Here is a 6,339-nt window from a genome sequence, read left to right as displayed (position 1 = left end):
TAATCTGGATGCTGACGACGGAGTTTCCCGAGAATAACAAACTTAGATTTTTAGACCTAGAGCTTCTGCCAGAACCTGCCAGAACCAGAAAGCCCTGATACATTTTAGTTGAGCGCATTCCAAGCTTATTGAGTGAGAAACTGCGAAAGCACGCGAGATGGCATCAGTGTCAAGGCTCTGTCATCACCAGGTTGAGAGCAGCTTCGGCAGCCATATTAACAGACATAAGAAAGCAGGCTTTCCTTATCAATTGCTCTGAGGCACAGAAGAGTCACTTCTGAATTAATTAAAGCAGGGAAAGATTATGAAGCACACAATTCAGGAACAGCCAAACCCGAAAGTTTCTGCCATACTTTATATGCACAAACGTTCACACTGCCTAAAAAGAATTATTTGGGGGAAAAAACTAGGATGAAGGTTGTCTTCACAGCAAAAACCATCCAGGGTTTCTATACAAAATTATAAAAAACGAAGGATCTTCAGGTATAGGGTAATATAAGCGTGCAAAAATATTCGTAGAATGTAATGTATGCGTTGTATATTGATTTGCTTCATCATGTGGCCGATACTACACCGGTCAGACGCATGCTGCATGTCTGAACTATCTCCTTAAGGAGTACGCGGATCTCAAGCGCGGATCAGTGGGCAGCCACCTGGAAAGTGACTGTGCAAATTGTGAGCGCACCCCGATACTTGATGAATGCGAAGTAATGGCAAGATTGACAAGAGGGCACGGGAAATGAAGCGTTTTTGATTCGCAAGGCGGTAACCGAGTGTGTAAGAGCCCCATTCGGACAATGAGTACAAATCTGGTCACTTAAACGTAATTTAAAGATACGTATAATAGGATGTTCTGGCACATGCGCCATCAATTTTTCGTTTCTGTGGGTCTTCTCGCACTCTTGGCTTTATATATACGGCCGCCATCTGTGCAATGAAGTGGTTGCAAGTGTGCGCTCTGTCCCATGTGTCTTCTTTCTGAAACGTTCTGCGCACCAAGAAAGTATATTTCTTTCAAAAGAAAATAATTCGTGGCGTTCCACTGCTTGCAAAGCCCACTGTTTCCGCCATGTGATGTTTCGGCTGTCCTGCTAGAGCAGATGCAACTTGGTAGACCTTGCGCTGTCACCCGAGCCAGGAAAGTGCGAAGCGTCGTGAAACTTGTTGAGAAATGACAAGCATACTCGGGGGGGGGGGGGGGGTTGATCGCTTATGTTGGAGAGTAGAAATATCAACAATGCTTGAATATGGTTGGCCACAAGAGACACAGTTGAGAAGCAAATATACCAGAAAGCATGGGCGCATATAAAGGTTCCTTTATTCGACTTGTCAATACCAGGATGTGTCGGCTTGCATAAGACCCGACATGTTTCATTGGACACGAAGTGCGAAGTCCCTTTCTCATCGCCTTCGTCACAGTTATGAAGGAACATGTACATAGAGCGCATTAAGCCATTCTGTCGAGGCCTCGTCACTCAGCTAAGATTAAAATAATGTTCCGCTACGCAGGCGACAACAGATGGTGAACGGTAGGCTTAGGATGATGCCCTCTTCCAGGCGGTGCTCACACACACACAAAGGGGGTGCTCGAAGAGGAGCGCAGCAAGAAATTTAATGTATGAAGCTAAAAGGAAAGTGGAAATTTACATTAAAAATGAAACACTGAGTAAAATAATGTTCAACACAGCTGTCACTACAGCATTAACAGGTGTGGTACTTATCAAGATTTTCGTGGCTGCAGTGTCCGATGGGGATGCGTGGTTATTTGTAAGTCGTCAAGTGGTTTCGGCAAGCTGCACAGTTCATGAAAAATTTTGGTCCGTCAAATGACATCGTCTTGATGCTGGAAAGAAAGACAACCAATGAAGAATTGTTTCGCAAATGAAATAGTTATTCACGGTGGATAATGCAATAAACCGGCTACGGCAGTTATGAACCCAAGCAAATCGCTACTGGTAATCGACGTTACGGAAATAAGCAGTGTTATATATATACCCCTGTCACACGGCCACCACCAAACTCCGTTGAACGCCGTCAACGTAAATCTCCCCTAGGGGGTTCGACGGAGAAGGAGTTGTGGCAGTGTCACACGGCAATGACAAGGTTGTAACAGTTGCCGCGAGGGGGCTCAGCTGGCGCTGTTTGATTTTCGGATAAGTATTCTAATTTAATCCCTATTGATTTTTTTGTGAATCCTCGTTATGCGGTTTTTACAAAAAAGCACTATTAAGTAGGTATGCGACTAACAAACCATTAAAAATAATTTCAAATAAAAACGCATTTGCTAAATGTAGCAATGCTGCTAGTGACGCTGGCCACATTGTGCTTTTAGTTGTTTTGTTGCCTGTGTACATGCCTGGTACGAAAGTTCTTATGCTTCCTTGCCTCGTGAGCGCACATTTTGTGTTGTGAACTCTGGTGGGCGTAAATATTGTAAACAAACACGCGTTGTGAATGAGTACTACAACGAAAGAACGTTTAATATTGCTAAAATGTATTATTCTTTCACTGCGGCCACTTAGTGCTCAAAATTTTTCTCTGACCTCTAGACTGCTGAGAACGAGAGTACCTCGTTTTGCTGCGAAGGGAGATCGTTGAACGTCCTTTGCGAAATGCTCCGTTCAACTTCGTTTGCGTAAGGGTGGCCGTGTGACAGCGACCACATCTTTGTTGTCGTAAGGACGAGGGAGTTGAACGGTCTTCACGGGTGTCCGTGTGACAGGGGTATTAAATTCAAGGGCCCAGAAAAAGACTGTCGGGCTTGCAAGCATCGCTGTGTGTCCCGGCGTTAATGGCCGCGGAACCACGTTCAGCAGAGATGTTACTAGCAATGACTGTTCAATGAGTATTTTGTTTTGAGCGTTACGTTCAATTAAGCAGAAGAAAACCGCACCACATAATTTTTCGTGCTTGATAATTGTACGCTAAATTCAGGATTATCCAAGGAACGCTACATCAATAATGGTATAATTAAAAATGAACGTGTTTAACCACATCTACGCAGTTACTATTCGCGAAAGCAGACCTACCTGTTCGTGACGTTGGCTACACGGATCAGGGGCTTAAATTCTCTTGGCAGAGCAACTATGCCATACATAGAAAGGGAATAGCCTGCAAAAATGACTTACGGTATAAAGTCGGTGGCCGAAAAGGAGGGACAGTTCACCGCGTTGCCCACGCACGGCATGGGAGAGAGTGGGCGGCTGCATCACGGGAACAATTGGAGGACGCCAGCATACAGCGACCTCAGGTCTCGATAAACGCCGCAACGGTAGCTTCGTGGCGGATTTCCCAACGTCTGTCGGAGGACGGTTTCGAGTAACGGCGAATGTATGTCGGGAGTTTCGTGTATGGCTACGCAGGGCTTTGTGTACAAGTCGACGAACAAGTAAGGCCTGAAGTCCCTGCCTCTCTCTTCTTCGGGGACGAGCAGGCAGGTGCAACAGACGTTTTCCGTCGCCTTGGCGAACACGCCGTGGACGCGTCTCTGCCGCATTTTTTTCAGGATGTCGCCGACGATATCAGTGGGGTCCTCCCTACGGTCAGCGCGATAGAGAACCCAGGACCCTATGACGCCCAGGCCGGCCATACAGGTGAATAGGTGTGCTGCACAGTCCAGACGGTCGCGCAGAGTGGCTATGTATTCCAGATGGGCGCGAACCGCGCTGACTGCTTCTGGTACAGACTTGTCGGCGAGCTTCGGAAGGTCGGTGAAGCCGTCGTTGTCCAGGCATCACAGTTCGTGTTGCGGCACTCTCGAAAGGTGCGAGCACAGTACCTCCACGTACGCCATGGTTGCCAGTGACCCTGAAGGCGCCTACGGAAGCTGAATGTTGCGTAGAGTGTTGGCCTATAGCTAGAGGGAACCCTCGGTGTACTTTGCTGTTGTGACGGAAACGTCGGTCGTATCTCCTACGTGCGGCGAAGATGCGACCTGGAAGGGTGAAGTGAAGCAGCTTGCGTTCACCTCCCGCTAGTCGGATGTCGAGCCTGAAGTTAAAAAGCTTCCCGACCGATGGGGCGTTTGAACATACTTTTTTTTTCAGAAGTGCGGCGACAGGCTCCGCTTCGTTCGAGCGTTGGCAGTGGATTGCAATGCAATGCCTCGCCGCAAGGACTTTAATGCACGTGCTTACTCGGCCGCTGGTCACGTGTCTGATAATGGATTTAGCTTGAAGGGGCGTCATTCTGATAAAAAGAAATTACAAGCAGCCTTACATCCACGCGCTTAAGGACTGTGATGTAATGTCCGAGAGGTGTTTATAAACCAGGATCTTTCATATCTTAATGCGAAGCATTTCTTAGCGAACTTCGGCGAGTTTAACCCTATCTGCCTATCTATTTATTTAGCTGCCTACGACTTTTAGCTATTCTGGCCGTTTGTATAACGGGATATATACCACATTTAGTATGACATAACATGACTCTATGACAGGCATAACTAACTAGTCATTTCATGAAAATCATGACATGTATGCCACGAATGTCGTGATTTACATGTCTTGGTCTTGCTGTTACTGCGGTCGTTTCGTCCACATGTAATATAGCAAAACTGGTATGGCACGACATGACTGCATGGCGAACATAATTTACAGGCCCTCATGTGGAAATCGTCGCATGCGTGTCTTGTAAGAACATGACTGCGAGCCACGCTCATGATGCACTCGCGGTCTTTTCGCTAGCTTCTCATACACCAAATTTGCTATTACGTGACGTGCATGGACGACGAAGGTAAACGACACGTGCAATCATAATAATCAGGATATGCCTGTTATGTAAAACATGACGACATGCTACGTTCAAAGCGTGGTCGTGGCCGTTTCGCTAGCTTCACATATACCAAATTTGGTGTTACGTGAAGTGAATAGACGACGAAGGTAAATGGCACGTCCAAACAAGATAATCACGACATGCGTGTCATGTAAAACATCACTGCATGCTACACTCATAGCGTGCTCGTGGCCGTTTCGTCAGCTTCAGATATACCAAATTTGACATTGCGAGACGTGAATGGACGATGAACAAAAATGCCAGGCGCGAACATGATAATCATGACGCGGAAGTCATATACGACATCATTTACCTCCACCTCGTAAAGTTGTGCTGATTTTAAAGTGACATATCAACCTTCCTCATTCGTGCTTCGCATATCATTGATTTCCAGTGCACGTGGTTGGTTGTTCGTAAGAGTCTTGGCGCAAACCACCACGGAGGGATCTGCCAGTTTTTCATAACTTCGTTTTTCATTTCTACTGTTTCGTATATATGCAGTGCCTCTTACCGCTATATATGAGGCGTAACGTATATGAGGCGTTCGATTATCAATCGAATTGGCAGTTTTTGTTTTTCATTCTGGCAAGTTCGAGTGATTGAATGATTTTTAGAAAGACAGATCATTTGCATAACCACTTCATGTATACAATCTACAGCATTCTTGTGGGTTGTGGAGGCCATAAAAACAGCGCATGGGAAGGCGTGATCGGTAAGCGATAGCCGTTTTTTTTTACCGATTCGTTCATCGTCTTTATTCTGATGGGATTCAACTCTTTGTATTCCTAACTAAAGAAGTAGCTCATATCTAAACTGTTCATTTTCGTCCTGCGCATATTGCGTCCTGCGCAATATTCGCTAGTCGATTGACTATGTTTGCAAGTATGAACGCAGCCACCAGTTCAAGATAGATGGGCGTTCAGCAAGGGCTTTAGCTTTGGCCGGATGGTTGAATCGTTTCGTGAGACAGAAAAACGGACCAAAATTTTCGGTTCACGTATCCCAAAATAAGACTATCGTCTTGAATATTATTTGGAGTGTAATGTCTCAAAATCGTGATATGATTATGAGAGATGCTGTTAGTGGAGGGCTCTGGAAATTTTGACCATAACTTTCTTTAAACTTAGCACTGACATTGCGCAGTATACGGGCCTCACCAATTTCGGCCCCACCGAAATGCAACCGCCACGATCGGGATCCAATCCATGGTGACCTTTGCTTCCGCAGCTGAGCACCCTATAGTGACGGAGCCACCGTGGCGCGCAGAAGAGTATTCAAGCATTTTCCTATTCAATGAGGCATCGTATGTTTATTGCATGGAAAGGACACTGGGCTTGTTATTTCCATCACGATTAGGGCAACCATGTTGTCCGTTTTCGGCTGAGACATTAGGCCATGTCAAACGGAAGACTCCTGTTTTTTTTTTTGCAAGACAAATATATATGACAAATATGTATATATGACAAATATGTTATATATATATTTTGCATATTTGTCAGTCATCTGCATACGATAGATAACTCAGCCATCTGAACACATGCAGTATCATCTGCATACACTCTAAGTTTA

General features: G+C 45.5%; 1 long non-coding RNA gene across 1 annotated transcript; it reads right to left on the bottom strand.

The window, feature by feature from the left end:
• Nucleotides 1–1,296: 1,296 nt before the first annotated feature.
• LOC142768567 (uncharacterized) lies at nucleotides 1,297–4,079 on the bottom strand. Its single transcript, XR_012885338.1, has 2 exons — nucleotides 3,129–4,079; nucleotides 1,297–1,843 (listed from the first exon to the last, which is right to left on the bottom strand). It is a non-coding gene; the product is annotated as an uncharacterized LOC142768567 (long non-coding RNA).
• Between the last annotated feature and the right edge of the window lie 2,260 nt (nucleotides 4,080–6,339).

This window comes from Rhipicephalus microplus, chromosome 8 (genome assembly GCF_043290135.1).
Source record: "Rhipicephalus microplus isolate Deutch F79 chromosome 8, USDA_Rmic, whole genome shotgun sequence".
NCBI lineage: Eukaryota > Metazoa > Arthropoda > Arachnida > Ixodida > Ixodidae > Rhipicephalus > Rhipicephalus microplus.
Note: the sequence above shows the minus strand (reverse complement) of the source record. Positions and strands in the feature narration are given on the sequence as shown.